A 17739-nucleotide genomic window follows, 5' to 3' on the forward strand; every position below is an offset into this window, starting at 1 on the left:
TGAAGAAAACGAAAAGAACAATAAAAAACATGCAAGAAGGAACAGAACATTCATCAGTGAAAGCTTATCCCTGGAAAATATTCCCATGTGTTCCCCCCCTCCCCCGCCTCTAAAAAAAGATAAAACACAGTCATAACCTTAACAATATAACGGGATATCAAGTGGTCTTATGACCACTTAATATCATAATAGAACTTTTTTTTAGGGGGGAGCACACATGTGGATACTCTCCAGCAATTAGTCTTCACCATCGTGTGTGCAGCTTCTCCCGCTTTTTGTTGTCCATTTTGTTTTTTCAATACCAACAGTTGATAGCGTTCATGCCATTCAGTTCCATTCCTTTCTGCATTTCTGTCTTAATTTTCTGAGCTGTTTTTCCCATCGTTAGTTTTATGCACATCCATTTCTGTGTGTGTCACTCAGCTTGTTCTTGTGTTAAGTCCTAATCTTTGTACTGTTTCACCACTACTAAATTTATGCAATTTTTTCTGTCTTCGAGTCATTCAGTTCTTTACTGTGTCTGTGTCTTAGTTTCTCAAACAATGGGCCACAGCCACATTCCTTGACGTGGGCAGGTAGACGGGCGCCATAACACAATGTCTTCAAGATGTTGCCAGTGCATCCATACCGTCGCAGCAACCAAGGAATCTTCTAATAAAACCAGAGCCGCAAGCAAGCGTCTATGCCTTCCCCTCACCTATCTTCTTCTTGTAATGTTTTCTGCTCAGCATAACGTTCGAAATGCATTACCAACTAAACTAGCCCCAACAGTCAAACATCCGAAGCCTCACCTTTAGCCAACGTTTAGACAAACTCGTGCATGAGGGCCTGATGAAGACAAGTTCCTTTGTCGAAAAGTTGGCCCAAGGCGGAGGCTGTTGCCCCACTGTTGGTCATTCAATTTTCCATGTTGTTCTTGTTGAAGTTTGTCACAAGCCTAAGTCGCGTTTCAACTACCATATTTACTCAAATCTAATGTGCACCTTTTTTCGAGAAAATGAGTCCGAAAATCACCTGTGTATTACAATTGAATACGAAACAAAAACCGCATTCACAATGTTGACAAAAACCCGCTGTCAGGGTCATCAGAGGCAGCACAATCACCATCACAAGATGGCGATAGAGACGTTTTCGCAAAGGTAGCCGTGAGTTCATTTGTGCTCGACTATGACCTGGAGCAGCATTCTCGGGCAAACCCTTTCGGAGATACTATCACTTTTGCGAATTTATTATTCTTTTATAAACTGGGCTCACATTACCTTCAGGTAGTTTCATTTTCTTACTTTAAACTCGCAAAAATTGGATGCACTTTAAATTTGGGGATGCGTTAGAATCGGGTAAATAAGGTACATCCCGGTAAAACAAACGTGCTTGGCACCTTAACTTCCACTTGGAACTTCTGCAGGCATGCTTGGAAGCTGTGACATCCTTGCGAAGAGAGTTTATCTTGTCCTCCAGCACAGAGCAGCGTTCGTGAAGGTCCCGGGCCTTGTTCTCGAGGGCTGTCAGCTGAGACGTGAGCTGCTCCATCTGCTCAGCGCTCATGTTATCATCGAGCACCGCCTGACCCATCTTGCCGTGCAGGACACATCCACCTCCTCCACTCATGGTGCCTGTTGTGAAGAGACATGGTTGCATGGCATTCAAGCCACTTAACCTGCCAACCTGTGACTGTTAAACTTCATAAAAATCCTGCAGTCACAACAAAGAAGGGGGGGGGCCACGGCAAGCATTTTAAAAATATTGCATTGAGCACGCACATTTTGTGGAATATTACACACTTTCATAAAAAAAAATTTAAGGACACTTAAGCTTCACCTTCAAGAGTGGAACACGATAGCGTTATCAGGCCCTGTTCGCATTTTTTTGATGAGTAGGCTTCCCTGCGACACAGAACGTGAAAAAGCCAGCTTGCAAAGACCAAGCTTACACCGATCACCTAAAAGTCGGCTTCACTTTTAAACCAAAATGCATTGCTGGGAAGAACGTTTCTCCAGGGGCAATATAAGTCGTCTTATATTAAAATGTGAAGGCCCTAGGACCTTTCTTTATTATTTTATTATTTGTTTGCTATTGCCCCAACGCGTGTGTGTCCAGAATGCATTAGGCAGGCTATGTCCCAATTTGACCTGCTGAGGATGCGAGCACCATCTGGATAGGATTTTCACAAGTAACCTACCCTAGCGCGCTGCTGTTGGTATGGTAGAAATGCTGGAAAAGGGGTTTGTGTTTCCTCGTAACAGAATTATGTTTTCTCGTACATTCATATTACAATCCAACGCTAACATGTCTGTAGGTTGTGGTGAATCATACTTTACCATTTTTCTGACGAATTTTACTGCGAGAAATTCAATTTTTGATTTTTTTGTTCACTAACACCTTGCGACATGCGGAGGGCCTGCACGGTCGGGATGGTTCGGGACGATTTTCTCCACCACAGAAAATGCCAGCGTCTGTGGCGGATTTTCTGAGACACGGGGCCCTTAACGCTCTCGACACAGCAGCCAAACTTAGAACAGCAGGGACCGAAAAGCTAAACATTTTTTAGATCATAGTGGATTTTTCAGAGGCAGCCATTGCCTATTTAGCCTGCCTCAGAAACATGTATGCAAACCTATTAGAACGAAGTGCACATCTGATGCCCCTACTGCTGATTTCCAAGAGCGTTGTCAGAAACTGACGAGCCACACTTTTTTTTTGCAAACAGAAACTTGGTGTGTGACAAGGAAGTCTGGCACAGCTGTGCATGACACGAAGGATGCCGAAAGGAAGACACAACAGCTTGGTTTAGCCAGGCGCACCAGGAACAGCGTCGAGCCCGAGCGCCACTTCAGTAGCACTGGCGAGCTGGCTGCGGAGCTCTGCAGGGCGCACTTCTTTTTCCTTACATCTTCCCCCCTCGCTGAAGACGGAGCTTCACAGGAGGCCTAAGGCGTCGTGATACGGCTTGAGCCGATCGACATGGACAGTTTCACAGCCTCAGTGATGCAGGTCCATAGGGGGCGTCAGAGGTTCGATGACATAGTTCACCGGAGAAGTTTACTGCAGAACCTGGTAGGGTTCATGGTATCGGGATACAAACTTGGAGGAGACACCTGGTGTTGAAGTAGGAGGCACCCACAACCAAACGAGAGCGTCAGGCGAAAAGTGGGTGTGGAGGCGCCTGTCGTCATGACGAAATTTCTGTAGCGCTTGTTCTTGCGTTGTAAGGGAGCGAGCTAGTTGACGACATTCTTCTGCATACCGGGCGGCTTCGGAAACCGGAGTACCCTCTGTTAAGTCGGGACGGTAAGAAGATAGTGTCAATGGGAAATGACGGTTCTCGGCCATATAGAAGAAAGAAGGCAAAAAAGCCCGTCGTTGTCGGGGTGCCGTATTGTAGGCGTACGTGACATAGGGAAGGATGAGGTCCCAATTGGTGTGGTTGGAGGCGACATACATCGAAAGCATGTCGCCAAGAGTTCGGTTAAAGCGCTCTGTCAAACCATTTGTATGCGGGGTGATATGTGGTGGTACAGCGATGAATAATGCGGCATTCAGTGAGAAGTTCTTGAACGACATCGGCGAGAAAGACGCGGCCTTGGTCGCTCAGGAGTTCGCGGGAGCGCCGTGAGTAGAACGAAGCGTTGAAGCAGGAAGGAGGCAACGTCACGAGCCATCGCAGCTGGTAGGACAGCCTTTTCTGCATACCTCGTGAGGTGGTCTATAGCTACAACGACCCAGCGATTGCCAGCAGCTGTGTGTATGGCAGAGGCCCGTATAGGTCTATTCCAACCCAGTCAAAGGGTCGCGAAGGGCACGGCAAAGGTTGCATTGGTCCAGAAGAGCGGCAAGGATCAGGCTTGCGGCGTTGACATTCTGTGCAAGAGCGAATGTACTTTTGCACAAATGTGTACATACCGTGCCAATAAAACCTATGACGTAGTCTGGTGTAAGTCTTGAAGAGACCAGCGTGTGCAGACTGAGGGTCGGCGTGGAAAGTGGCGCATACATCAGTGCGGAGCTGCCGGGGTATTACAAGCAGCCATTTGCTTAGACTAAAACTGTAGGACCTGTAGTTACGGCAATAGACGATTCCGTCGCGGATGGTGAAGTGTGAAGCTGTCAGTGTAGCGGTCGGGATGGTGGGCATTCAGGTGAATCAGAGACGTAATCTATCAAAGATGAAATCCAGGAGTCCTTGCGCTGCTCTAAAGCCATGTCGACAAAAGCGAATGGGGAAGTGGGTCGTCTAGGACGGAGACACTGACAATGTCGGCGTGGACAGGCGAGCGCGAAAGAGCATCGGCATCGGCGTGCTTCTTGCCGGGGTGGTAGACAACCCGGATGTCGTACTCTTGGAGCCTCAGTGCCCACCGGGCTAGGCGGCCGTAGGGATCCTTGAGGGATGACAACCAGCGAAGTGCGTGGTGATCGGTAACGACATCGAAGGACCGGCCATACAGGTATGCACGAAACTTTGTAATGGCCCAGATGATCACTAACATTCTTTTTCCGTGACAGAATAATTCGCTTCAGCTTTCGTGAGAGTGTGGCTCGCATAAGCAACAACATTCTTGGTAGCCGGGCTTTCGCTGGGCGAGCACGGCGCCAAGACCAACGCCGCTAGCATCCATATGGATTTCCGTGGGAGCAGTTGGATTGGAACGGCGCAGTATCGGTGGTGTTGTAAGCAAGTGATGTACCGTCACGAAGGCCTCGTCGCAAGCCGGGGACCACATGGAAAGATTGGGGTCTCCCCAAAGTAGCTCTGTCAGCGGTGCCATAATCGAAGCGAAATTTCGAATGAACCAGCGGAAGTACGAGCAGAGGCCAATGAAACTATGGAAGTCTTTTAGAGACGTTGGCCTTGGGAATTCTTTAACAGCACGGAGCTTTGCGGCATCGGGGAGAATGCCGTCCTTCGACACGACATGTCCGAGAATTGTCAGCTTGCGTGCCCAAAAGTGACATTTTTTCAGCGTCACTGAGACAGCGTAAAACCTGCTGCAAGCGATGAAGGTGTGTAGCAAAATCTGGTGCAAACACTACATCCAAATAACACAAGCACGTGTTCCATTTGAGGCCTCGAAGAATAGTATCCATCATCCGCTCAAAAGTACATTCATAAAATTGTAGAGTAAGCCCAAGTTCAGGAACTTTATGGAAAATTCAGGAAAGTCGGCAGGTATGCTTCATGTATCCGTGTAAAGCCACAGAGTCCGGTTACCTCTTCCCCCACGTTGTGAGTGCTAGCTCCTGTCATTTTTATCACTTTTCATTAACTTTTATCCTTCCTTTTTAGCACACATTTCACTTTTCACAGCAGAATTTGCCCTTAATGACTGTTGTACTAGATTTGTCCGTCACATCAAGGTATGTTTAGAATATAACTTTTGTTCACAAATAAAAGTTTAACAAGGCTCAAGCAGATAGCATCAGAATTCCTGGCGTCATGGCAAGCTGCTGCAGAAACCTCAAAGTGGTGTCACCATGGTCTTACATTTTTGGTATTGCAGAAGCGTAATTTACTAATACAGCTCGGATTATATTTTTCTTCACTGTCCCTTTAATTAGGCTTTGAGAAAAATAACTTCCATAACCAATATTTCCTATAGGCATATGTTTCTTATATGTTGAATAGCGGCAATACATTTTAGGCATACTTCGTGATATCAAGGTTTATGCTGTACTGTTTCTTCAGGATGCACCAAATGAATAGCTCGTCCATGCATGCCTTACCAGATACGTCCACCAGCTCCCCCTGCAGGGTGACCACGCGGTGACGGGTCCTTCCCTGAAGCCCGATGCGGGTGGCCTGGTCAAGGTCGTTAGCCACCAAAGTGTCTTGCAGGGCAAAGTAGAAGGCCGGCAACAGGCTAGTGTTCTTCACTGACACCAGGTCGAACAGACGTGGCACATTTTCAGGCCTGCACAGAGTTTGCCAGTGAACATACGTTTGAAACTAGCCAGTATAATTCCAGTGTAAGATTTTATCCCTGCCAACCTCAAGACCTTCAAATTCGTAAACTCATGACCGGGGGGGGGGGGGGGGGTGCACGGGAATTCTACCGAGGAGTACGACTTCACAAACACACTTGGAAGTACTGATGGAGTCTAGTACTGACGAGTCTAGTACTGACACCATCACACTTCACAGCCGCTACGGCTATGAAACACCGGAGCACCAGAGTCACAATGCGCCCGATGCAGCAGCACATCGCACAAAAACAAAGTGAGGCCCACAAAACAGGTCATACTCGGGAAAAAAGCCTAGCGAAGGTGACAGGAGACGACAAGCCACAGCCTCCAATACAGAAACTGTGCCTGCCGCATCCACCCGAAATCGCCGTCGTCTCTGGGGGCGCCACTTATGTACAGGTGGGTCTCTATGTTGAGAGTAACGACAACCAGTGATGTCCAGCGTCATCGGGTCGTCCAATGACCTGATGATGAAGGCAACGTCACAGAGTGAAAAATGTCCTTACTCTGCAGACAATAAAGGTTACGGCGCACACCCCCATCTCTATGCGCCCCTATGTAAGTGGCGCCCCCGCCCACCAGCAACGATGTGATTTATTATGAATTTTAAAAAATAATTTAGTGAATATACCGTATTTACACGATTGTAAGTCGACTCGAATGTAGGTCGACCCCAAAATTGCATGTCTCAAAAAAAGGGGGGGGGGGGGAAAAACGCGAGTGCATTTCACTCAAGGGAAATTTATTGATGGGGTTGCTAAGACTACTCATCGTCACTAGAGTTGACCTCACTGGTACTGCTGCGGTCCCACAGCACGTCGTCATCAAGTGTGAGTCCACACTTCGCGAACGACCGCACCACGACATCGCGCGGTACAGCCGCCCATGCAGAGAGGACCACCCGCACACAGTAGCCAGGGAGGCCAAATTTCCTCGCGCTGAAGCTGCCACTGCCGCACCACACGTTCACTGACTCCAGACTTGCGTCCCGCTGCGCAGTTGTTAGCTTCCTCGGCATGGAGGATAGCAGCCCGTTTGAACGCTACTGAGAACGAGCGCCGAAAGTTCTTGGCATCATGACAGGCGCGACGATTCAGCACAACAGCAGAAGTGACAGATGCGCGCGGCCGTCGAAAACAATCGTATCTCAAAGAAAAGCTCTTCCGCCAACTACTAATACCCCCTAAACGACGGCTCTTCTGCCAATTACCAATACCCTCCTAACGGCGGCTCTTCCGCCAGCTAGCAATACCCCCCTAACGGCGGCTCTTCCGCCAGCTACCATTACCCCCCAAACGGCGGCTCTTCCATGATCGATGCTCCCACAAGAGCCGTGCGCTCGCGGTGCACGCAATCAAAATGTATGCAATACGGTAAATTAATACGCTACGCTTCTACCGTAACCATAAAAACGTAGGTGCAAAGTTGTAACCACGCCATAGCGCCCTGATTTCTCGTTTTCTTGCCGTTACTAGCGGTACACGGTTCGGTTCGATTCTAAGTCGACCCCCCAACATTGGATTGCCAAATTTGAAAAAATGGGTCGACCTACAATCGTGTAAATACGGTAACCACTTTCCATAAAAATTGAGCCGACATTCATAAAATCGTAAGACGGGTCCAAATTCATACATTTTACGAAAAATTCAGAAGAGTTGGCAGGTATGTTATTTACTGTTGGTGTTTCTAATTTAGCAAACTGAGGTCATGAAGAAAGAGGCAGTGAGAACAAGGCTAGTTTTATTCTACACAATTTCTTTTATAACTAGGCCTTTCAACGTGAATTCAAAATCATCACGGCTGTCACATGTTTACTAATTAAAGTTACAATAGAGACTATACTTTTTCGCCCTTGCACCTTGTTTTCCAGATAACTGTTGTGGCTTTGTTACGAATTTCTCATAATAAAGCAGGACAAATCAACCTTTAGGTCTACCATTTGTTGCACCTGACAATCCGTTACATCAGTATTCATTAGAATGCTCAACAGTACCTCGATTCCACTTGGCAAATTATGCTGTATTGCAAGCCAGTTAGCAATCCACATATAGCAAACCATTTAGGGTACCTTAAGCGACCTGGTAGTGCTTAACTCCAATTGAAGTCCCCAAACTGCCACAAAGTCACGTATTCATATAGCACTAACTACTCTAAAGAACGTCCAGTAGCTGTTCCAACTTATAACTTACGTGTTAATCTTATTTTGAGTATAAGGTATCCAGCATTCCATCTGCAACGAATTAAATGAAACAAGTTTTTCAAGCACATCTCTATATTTACACATAGTAGCAGGCATGCTATGCACATGCAAGCATCACCAGGGCAACACAACATTCTTACTCCCCTCAACAGTCAATTGTGCCCATTGTAAGTAAAATCCACCAAGAATGAACCAAGCACTGCAGAAGATATGCATGTCTTAATGACAAGTAATGCTGATGATTAGGGGTGCGTGAATATTGGAAATTTTGAATACGAATTGAATAGTCTTTGCTATTCGATTCATATTTGGTTTGAGAACTTGCTATTCGAAATTGTTGAATATTCATTTCTATTTAAATATAAAGGAGAACAACACTTATTCAACCCTCAAAGGAGAGAAGCTGATGCCAATGCGGACTATTCCAAATCATTCTTCTAGGAGAGCCGCGACTCTTTAGCAGAGGCACTGGTCCCTGAATGAGGGCACATGGCAGATGACTCCCGCTTAATTTTAAGTCATCGAACCAGATGCCTCACTTTTAGGCAACAAAGATATAAATTTGTTGTCCTGATTGAGGCAAATCAATTTATTATTTGGCCAGCATCACCATGTTTGCCTTCCTTTAAAGCAATGTGCTGCTATAGCATCACATCGTCAACGAGCACAGCTACTCTGTGTGCATCTGGTGGTGTGCCGTTTTCTTTTTTTCATTACTGTTGCCGTCACGGTATAGCAGCTAAGTGAAAGGAGTCGTTTCTCATTTACAAGCTACTAAGCTGACTGCGCAGGACATGCCCCTGCACTTCCTGTTGTGAATGCCATCACAGTCGAAACCACTTATAAGATAACGATACGGTTTTAACAATATACTGCTTATAACAATGAGAAGCTGCTGCACTTTTGTATGTTTACTATGGTGAAATAACCTGCTTACTACAATGCCCCCATGCCGCATTATCAGTCATAACGATGAATTCTGGCTACTGAGTGTCCGTGCTGAAAAGGAATGGAATGCGAAATCTTTAAAAGAAATAAAAGAATTTGAGCTGCATCATGCCGCGCGTGCTGTTTTCCAGCCTTCTCCGCATCGCCAGCCTCGAGCGCCCTCTCCCGTCGCCCTTCCACCTCCGAACACGAATGGGCTATGCCATAGCTCTACGTTGCACCACCCTATGAAACACGAATGGACTGGGCCAAATGCAAAAACGTGATAGCACTGGGGCATACTGGGCACTGCCCGGGCTGCTCTCAGATTGCTCGCTCGACCCTCATTCTGCACAGTTCTGCCGACGGATGAAGTCGGTGGGCTCATCTTTGTTAGTTGCGTTGAAGGCATTCCGCGCTACGTGGTTTCTCAGCCTCGTTTGACTCGCTGCCGAAACAGAAGACGGCTGATCCGCCCGCTGATCATCGGCAATGCACAATGTTGCCAGTGAAAAGAAAGCGCACTGCTATAGATTTAGAAACAAAGTGCTTCTAACTGATGAGGCGATCGTCGCGAACGTGCTTGCATTGGATAGCGATGGCGACAGTAATGACGACAGCAGCAGCGATGCCACGGTAGGGCAGGCTGCCTCAACGTCGACTTCGCAGGAAGTCCTGCAGATGATTCAGTCCCTCCGGGGTTCCTCTTTGCGAGGCACCTTTGCGAGAGAAGGATGTCAGCAAGCTTCGCATAAAGCAAGCAAAGCTGACGGACATGAGGTTTTTCTCGTGCAAGCCAGTGAGAATACGCGGCAAGATGCTTGTGGCGATCTCTCCCCAGCATTTCTTCTGGATTTCTGAAGCCGAGAGGCTGCCGCGGCAACTTTCTCGCTTTTTTAAAAGGCCCCTTTTGATGCCACCAAAGGGATGCCTTGGCGGAGATCGCATGTCACTTGCTGCCCATCACTCCGCTGTGCAGTTGCTATAGCAGTGCCATTCCTGAAGGCCGACAGCCGTGGCTTTTACACGTGATCGCAGCACGCAGTAAATAGATGTACACAGTTAAACTCGTCAATACAATCAGCAGCCGGATGGAGAAAGGTCGTGGGGAGGGGCACTGGCCTCCCCGCCTAATATATTCTCAAAACAGCTCTGCCATACCCCTTTATTGATGTTTTTCATGAAACCCAGTTATAACAATTATCAGTTATAACAATATAGTTCTTGTGGTACTTGAATATTGCTATAAGTGGGTTTGACTCTACATGCATGTAGAAAAGCCTTACATTCTTTCTATCTTTTTGCCATATGTATTGCACACGAACTTTAAATTTTTGTTTACAAATGAGAAAACATTCTACGTTTGATTCGATAATCAAAAGTTGTCTTTCTCGAATATTCACATTCAAATAGATTTGGAAATTTCACTATTCGTATGTCCCTACTGACAATTGAAAAAAAGAAAAAATTCACTTGAACTTCATCTCACTTGCCTATCTAAACATGTAACAAATGCATGAAAACTGTTAATGGCAGCCACTAATCTCATGTAGATATATTTTATAGTAAATAAAGCACTCCATATGGCAGCTCAGTGATGTGCCCTGCGTGGTGAAAATATTGGGGCACAGTCGGGGAGCGCTGTTTCACCTCTTCAAGAATACTTGCTCTGTGGGTCGAAGTGGTGCCACTTACACATTTTAACATCTGTCCTAGTTGTAGAGGAATTGCAATTCCAGGCAGGTGTTTTCACCAAAAAAACATTACCGGTCCTAATAAGCACTGTTTAATTAGCTGGCAGACAGTGCTTTCAAATGTACCACAAATGTCATCTCTCACTGCATAGTTGTGCAGCTACGGCAGGGTTGTCGAAATGTCAGACAAGTCCTTTCGTGGAATTCAGGGCACGAAAATGGCAGCAGCAAAATTGCAAACAAAAGAAATTTTGAATCAGGAGACAATGTGGGCAACAGGTGTGAAATAATCTAATTTGGCAGTCTAACCTTTTCGAGAGCAATGAAGTTGGCAAATCCAACGTCGTGCTTCTTCAGGTACTCAACACGTGCTGGGCTGTAAGCACTGTGTCCGTGACAACATAATCCAGCTGGTCACACGCTGTCGAAATCGCCACGTCATATTTCTCATCAATTGCACCGAGGTCACCCTGCGGTATTCAAGTTCACAGACCAGAACACTGTCAAGTTCAGGTTCTAAGAGGTTCTTATTCTAATTTTATAAAGTTCTACTCCCATTGTTCAGCAGCACTTTCTACTGCATTTACCTGCGTACAAGTAAACCCATGTTTTAGATATGAGAATTGATGTGGTGATGGTTAAGTGACATGTAGGCTAATATATGAAGCAAATTGACTTCAGGAATACTATTAACATCTCCTTGTGTATTTGTGTCAATAGTTCCTTAACAGTAAAGTGCTGCCTTTGTCGTGCTCCGCGCTGATGTTCACGACCTCATTTATTGTATGTAAAGATGAAGAGCACTACAGACCTCTTTCCTCGCCAAAACATGTCACAGTGCACAATGCAGTCACAAATCAGTGTTTAGATCAAAGAAGTTATAGTTTCTCCCAAGTGCATTCTTTTTCTTTCTTGTATATGTGTGTGATTGTGCCCAGGCAATGCAAAAGTGTTAAGTGGCAGGCGTCACCACAGCAAGGAACTCACAAGTCGTCCAATGACGCCTGGTAGCCGTCCAGACTTCTTAGCCTGCAGAAGTGAATCGAGGACTCGCGACCGCGACCTGTTGGCCTGGGCATTAGAGCAAAGCTCTTCAACTGATGTCGGTCGGCCCGAAGCTGTTCTTGGGACTCCTGGTACTGCTGGCCCACTTGTGTAATCTCGGCTTCAAGCTGTTTCAACTTGGCCTCCTTCTCAGGAACGAGTTTTTCAAGTCTGGTCAAGCAGCTAGAGACAGAAGAAAAAAAAATACACGTGAGGAATGAAGGAATGATATAGTGGTGCGTTAATTAACAGGGTAAAATGAAGAGTCAAGCAAGTGCACGTCTGACATTTTTTTTACTTCCACCTGCAACCACTGTTCACATGCTAAAGCAAGGTTTCTACATGAAATGAATAACTACTTTGGGTAACTTAATTTTTTCTATGTGAGAAAGAAAAATCTGATATAGTTAAGTTACAGAGCTTGACAAACCGTCAATTTTGTAATGTCACAGAGCTCACCATTGCAATTTTGTCATTCTATACTCTTAAAGTTGCTTTCAGTGAAATTCTGCACCCATGCCTTTAACACGAGCTGAGTTTAAATACAGCCAAACCTCACTATATAATGACGATGAAGGGAAAGCCAAAAATACTTCATTATACAAATATTGTAATACCACGGTCAAGATGACGCTTTTTCAAGAAGAAAAGATGGCGCCGATGCAAAAACTAACACGAGACGATACTGATAATGGTTTTGTACAGATGAAGATGAAGTCCGCATAAATGCTTACACTAATTCCCCTGTGGACGAAAGCGGCAGCCTGGCGCACTTAGACAGGGAACGGAGATGAAAGGGCTTCAGGCGGGAAACGTGCACGATCTCTGCCACGGCAGCGTCGGTCAATTGGGGCATCAACAGGTGTAACGCGATAGTTCACCGGCGAGGTCTGCTCTACGACTTTGTAGGGGCCAATATAGCGAGACTTAAGCTTCTCACATAAACCGGGTGTTTGTGCAGGTGTCCATAAGAGCACATCATCACCAGGGCAGTAGGAAATGATGCAGTGAGAGGCATCGTACCGGTGTTTGCTGGACGTAGCTGAACAGAACCAAGGTAATGCTGTTTGCAGTCGCTTGGAGATACTCAGATTATTTTGCATTCCACATAATTACATAATAAGTCTTAATTAGTAAATCAACTTCTAAATTATTATAATTAGATGAAAAGTGTCAATGAGAAAACTGTAGAGCACTACGAAAAACTCCCGACACAGCTTTCTGTTGCTCAATGTGCAACATAAAAGTGTTTTTGCGAGCATGAAAGAAGCCCGCAATGCACGCAAAATTGCCGCGCGACTGGCCGCTCGAGGCACTTTGCGTGTATTCGCGGGCACTTTTTACGCTCGGAAAAATGCTTTTATATTTGTCAGAGTAAGCGCCGACGGCGCCATAAAGAAGACAAAGACGATGTGAGCGGAGCGTTCTGACGGCGCGAGCGCGTGAGGTGCGTGACCCGCGTGATCGAAGGAGAAACGGCGTTGTCTGAGCATTATCGACCTGGTTCCGGGCCAGGAGGTCGCATCGCCAGCACCGCACTGGCGACGGGAACTTGGGGGTCTGGCCGAGTCCGTGGACGTTTGGCCGTCCACGGTGTGCCGTCGACCTCGGCAGTTCGGGCGAGGCTCCTGGACGAGCTGCAGCTCCTCACGCAAGACCAGGCACCCCAGAGAGGCTCCCCCTTCTACGGCAGACCGGCACGTGCGATGATCCCCGGAACGCCACGTCGGCACTCGGGAAAGAAGCTGGACGGAAGCGACGACCGAGCACGTCACTAGGCCCAACCCGTCACCTCTCCCGGCCACGTCAGCAACAGCGACCGGGTCAAACAGGCTCCGAAGATGAGCGGGTGAACATACCGACTGCAAGGCAGCCACGACTATGCGACAGTCGGCGAAAAGCAACGACTTCAAGAAAGGCCCAACGAGATTCTCGCCGGGAGAATACGAGCGACGAGGGCGAACTGAGTAAGGACGATACATTCTCGCAGTAGGCCAGAGTTGCCAGACGTTCGCGTGGGAAACGCCCAGAATTAGTGTAGGCATAGTTAAGGACATGTTTAGTGTGTATTTTAGTGTGTTCATTAGGTTGTACATTTGTTGGCATTTATTTATTCATTGTCTTTTAGTTCAGTGTGTAGCTTGATTTTCGGTTTGAGGCTTTTTGGCTTTGAGTTCGCGTGTAAATAAAATCTGCTTGCTGTGTTGCCATGCCTCTTCCCTCTCCATCTCTCAAAACACCCGCACGCCCCCGAGATCAGTGACAACAAACACATCACAATATTGCACACATTGAGAACAGAAAGCTGTATTGGGAGTTTTTCATAGTGCTCTACAATTTTCTCATTGACACTTTTCATCTAATGATAATAATTGAGAAGTTGATTAATTAATTATGACTAATTATCTAATTAGGTGGAATGCAATAAATATCTAAGTATCTCTAAGCGACCGCAAACCGCATTACCTTGGTTCTGTTGAGCTAGGTGGCATTCGCATATTCTTAAAGTTTGGCTAAAGTTACGTGGGACACCCTGTTATATTATATATAATATATATATATATATATACACACACACACACACACACACACACACACGAGTACCACTACACACAAAAATCACGGACACGCGAGAACTTTCTTGTGGCGGAACTTCGTTGACATGAAATTAGTATGTATATACCATAACTTCTGGTGTATAAGTGGCGCTTTCTGAATTTTTCGCCGGTGCATCTTATACACCGATGCGACTTGTGTACGTTTCCTTCCCCGGCAAAACTGCCGTCAAAATCGGATTGGAGGCTATGGCCACGCAAAGCACGCTGGGTTGACCTCCTCTGCCATTTAATTAATTGCTATGGGTTCTGTGCGTGCTATCGAGTTCCCGCACGCGTGCGAGGACGCAGCAGCAACGCAAGGGGCAGCAGGCCAACTGCGAATAAACCGACCCAGAAGTTGTCGCATCTACAGATTGCTTTCAAGATACGGCGCACGCCGTTGCGCAAACTTCGCAGTTGCTATCAAAGTACAAGCCGACCCCCTCCCTCCCACGATACCATCCCGCTTTCCTCCTCCGGCTCGCTGTCGCACGCTTTCACTTGCACAGAAGGCATACGGCACACAAGACGATGTTATCGCCTTTGGACTTCATACGGAACATTGCGGCGACCAAGATTGCAGAAATGCACCTGGTGCAATCATCGCTATCACAATTATGTAGGAATGACACCCATACGCTTGCACGCGACCCGCGTTTACGGAGTGAAACGTCACTAATTTTTTAAAATCGTATACCGAAAGAACAGGTGCATCTTGTACACCAGTATATACATTTTTTTTTTCGGAAGAGCTGTTATTTTTAGGAGGGTGCAACTTACACAAAGGTGCGAGTTATAGCCTGCAAAATACGGGTACAGGGTAATACGGGCGAACGAAACCGAAACCGTCGTCCGGGAAATCTTTGCGATGGCGGAGGGGCAACGGTTTAGACGTCCTAAGGCGGTCAATGAAGTGTCAACTTAACGAGAGAATGCATTTCGCGCCGCAGTTACAGCATTTTTCATGCATTTCGACCGACGCCTAACTCAAAGCATGTTCCCGGCCGATTGCGAAACACTCGCTTCGCGGCACATGCACCGTCGCAATGAAGCAGTTTGAATTATCTCAATTTCATTGCATATTTATGACAGTCGGCAAGCTTGGCAAGCTTGCGCTTACCGGAAGTTTTATTTCCAGAAGTCGGTCAGCCTGGATTTCTTACGCTTCACGGCAAGCAAAGGCGTTACGTGAGTTCCACAGTCCATTAAAAGAGCATCGCAATGCCATTGTAACCGAGAAATTTCGTAGCTGGTCGGGTTTTTTGGGGCAGAGTGGCGCAATTTCGACATATATCATGGTTTTGGCGCAAAAACACGAAATTGTATCAAAATGGCGCAATTGACGCAGCCGTTGCACCTCTGTTGAATAAATCCCCCACCTTAGTCCTCTGCCGTTTTTTTTTCTTTACTTGCTACTATTCGAAGTATTCACTTTGAAATTATTCGAGAAGAATTACTATTCCCTTCGAATTCGCTTCGAGCCAAAAAAGCACTATTCGCACAAGCCTAGTATGCGCTCGTGTTTTGTGGTAACCCAAGTGGCCTGACGTAGGGTCATCGTGTGAGTTCTGCAGAACTTCAGCGTGAAGAGAGGGCGGTAGAACGGGAACCCATCGATGGCCTTCCAGGTGAAAAATGTAACGGTAGAGCACGTCGTCTTCGCATTGAATAGTTTGAGCTGTTTCTGTAGCCTGGCACTGGGTGGAGATGAAACACCGGTAAGGTGATTGATGATGGCATGGCAATAAGAATCGGCGCGCTGGTGAGTGGAAAGCGCTGAAGGTAGTTTGATGGAGTCAAGGAGGAAATTGGTGTAATAGACGATGCGTCCTCCGTGTGGCCAATTTGACAAGGTGATGCGATGTGCTCCGATGATGGTGGTAATGGGCATCGTGAAAGAACATCGGCATCTTGGTGCTTTCCTTCCGGACTTGTATATGACATCGCATCGAAATCATATGCTTGTAATTGGAGTATCCAGCAGCCAAGGCATCCAGACAAGTTTTGATTATCGACAACCAACATAGGGCATGGTGGTCGGTCACAACCGTGAAATATCGACCGTGGAGGTATGGACGAAATTTCGGAATGGACCACATAACAACCAAACACTCTTGTTCGGTTATCGAGTACTTCTTTTCTGTGAAAGTCAGAATGCGACTGTATATGCAACAACCTTTTCGCAAAGTTCGTGGTTGCGCTGCAGCAGTACGGCACCAATTCCCTGACTACTAGCGCCAGTATGCAGTAATGTGGGCGCCTTATCATCAAAATGACAAAGGTGGGGATGTTAGTGCGCGCTTGAGTTCTTGGAATGCGGCTTCACACTGATCGTTCCAATCGAAAGAAGTGGAACTAGCAAGGAGCTTGTGGAGGGGCAAGGCAATGCTGGCGAAGTTCCGGATAAAATGTCGAAAGTATGAGGTGAGTCCAAGGAAGCTGCGCAGTTCTTTTGCATGAAGTGGGCGTGGAAAGTTGAGCACTGCAGAAATTTTGTCCGGATAGGGCTGGATGCTGTCTTTGCTAAGGAGATGACCCAGGACTTTAATCGTTGTGCTAGCGAAATGGCACTTCGTGTTTAGTTGAAGTTCGGCATTAGAAAGGCATATTAGCACGTCATCTAAGCATTGCAGATGGTCAGTGAAAGTCTATGAAAACACGACGATGTCGTCGAGGTAACATAGACAAGTTTTCCACTTGAGGCCCTGAAGAAGTGTCTATCATCCTTTCAAATGTGGTGGGAGCATTGCATAGGCTGAAAGGCATTACATTAAACTCGTAAAGACCGTCCGAGTAGAAAAGGCAGTCTTTTCTTTGTCCGTTTCTTGCATTGAAAATTGCCAATATCCGTAGCGAAGATCAAGGCTGGAAAAGTATTGCGCGCCTTGCAAAGAATCAAGGGCGTCATCAATACGGGGCGATAAGGTGGCGGGTTCAAACACCTTGTGGTGTATATTGTGAACCCACTACCGGTGAAACCGTGATTAGGTGCAGCTGGACTTCGCGTCTCTGTGTGAAGTGCATAATTAGCTGCACGGCGAACTAGCCCAGGAAATCGATACGGGGCATCGGATATACAGCCTTACAGGTGATCTTGTTTAGCGCGTGGTAGTCAACACAAAATCATGCCGATCCATCCTTCTTTTGCACTAAAACGACGGGTGATGACCAAGAACTGGCGGAGGGACGTATGATGTTTCTTTTCAGCATATCGGCGACGTTCTCCTCGATGATTTGGCATTCAGCCAAAGAGGCTCGGTAGGGGCGACAGCGTACAATAGTCTGGCCATCGGTGTCGATACGATGGGAGGCAACG

At 46.7% G+C, this 17739-nt stretch overlaps 1 pseudogene; it reads right to left on the bottom strand.

The window, feature by feature from the left end:
* Positions 1 to 17739, bottom strand: part of LOC119435171 (structural maintenance of chromosomes protein 4-like) — a 74979-nt pseudogene that overhangs the window by 28142 nt on the left and 29098 nt on the right.

This window comes from Dermacentor silvarum, unplaced genomic scaffold (genome assembly GCF_013339745.2).
Source record: "Dermacentor silvarum isolate Dsil-2018 unplaced genomic scaffold, BIME_Dsil_1.4 Seq496, whole genome shotgun sequence".
NCBI lineage: Eukaryota > Metazoa > Arthropoda > Arachnida > Ixodida > Ixodidae > Dermacentor > Dermacentor silvarum.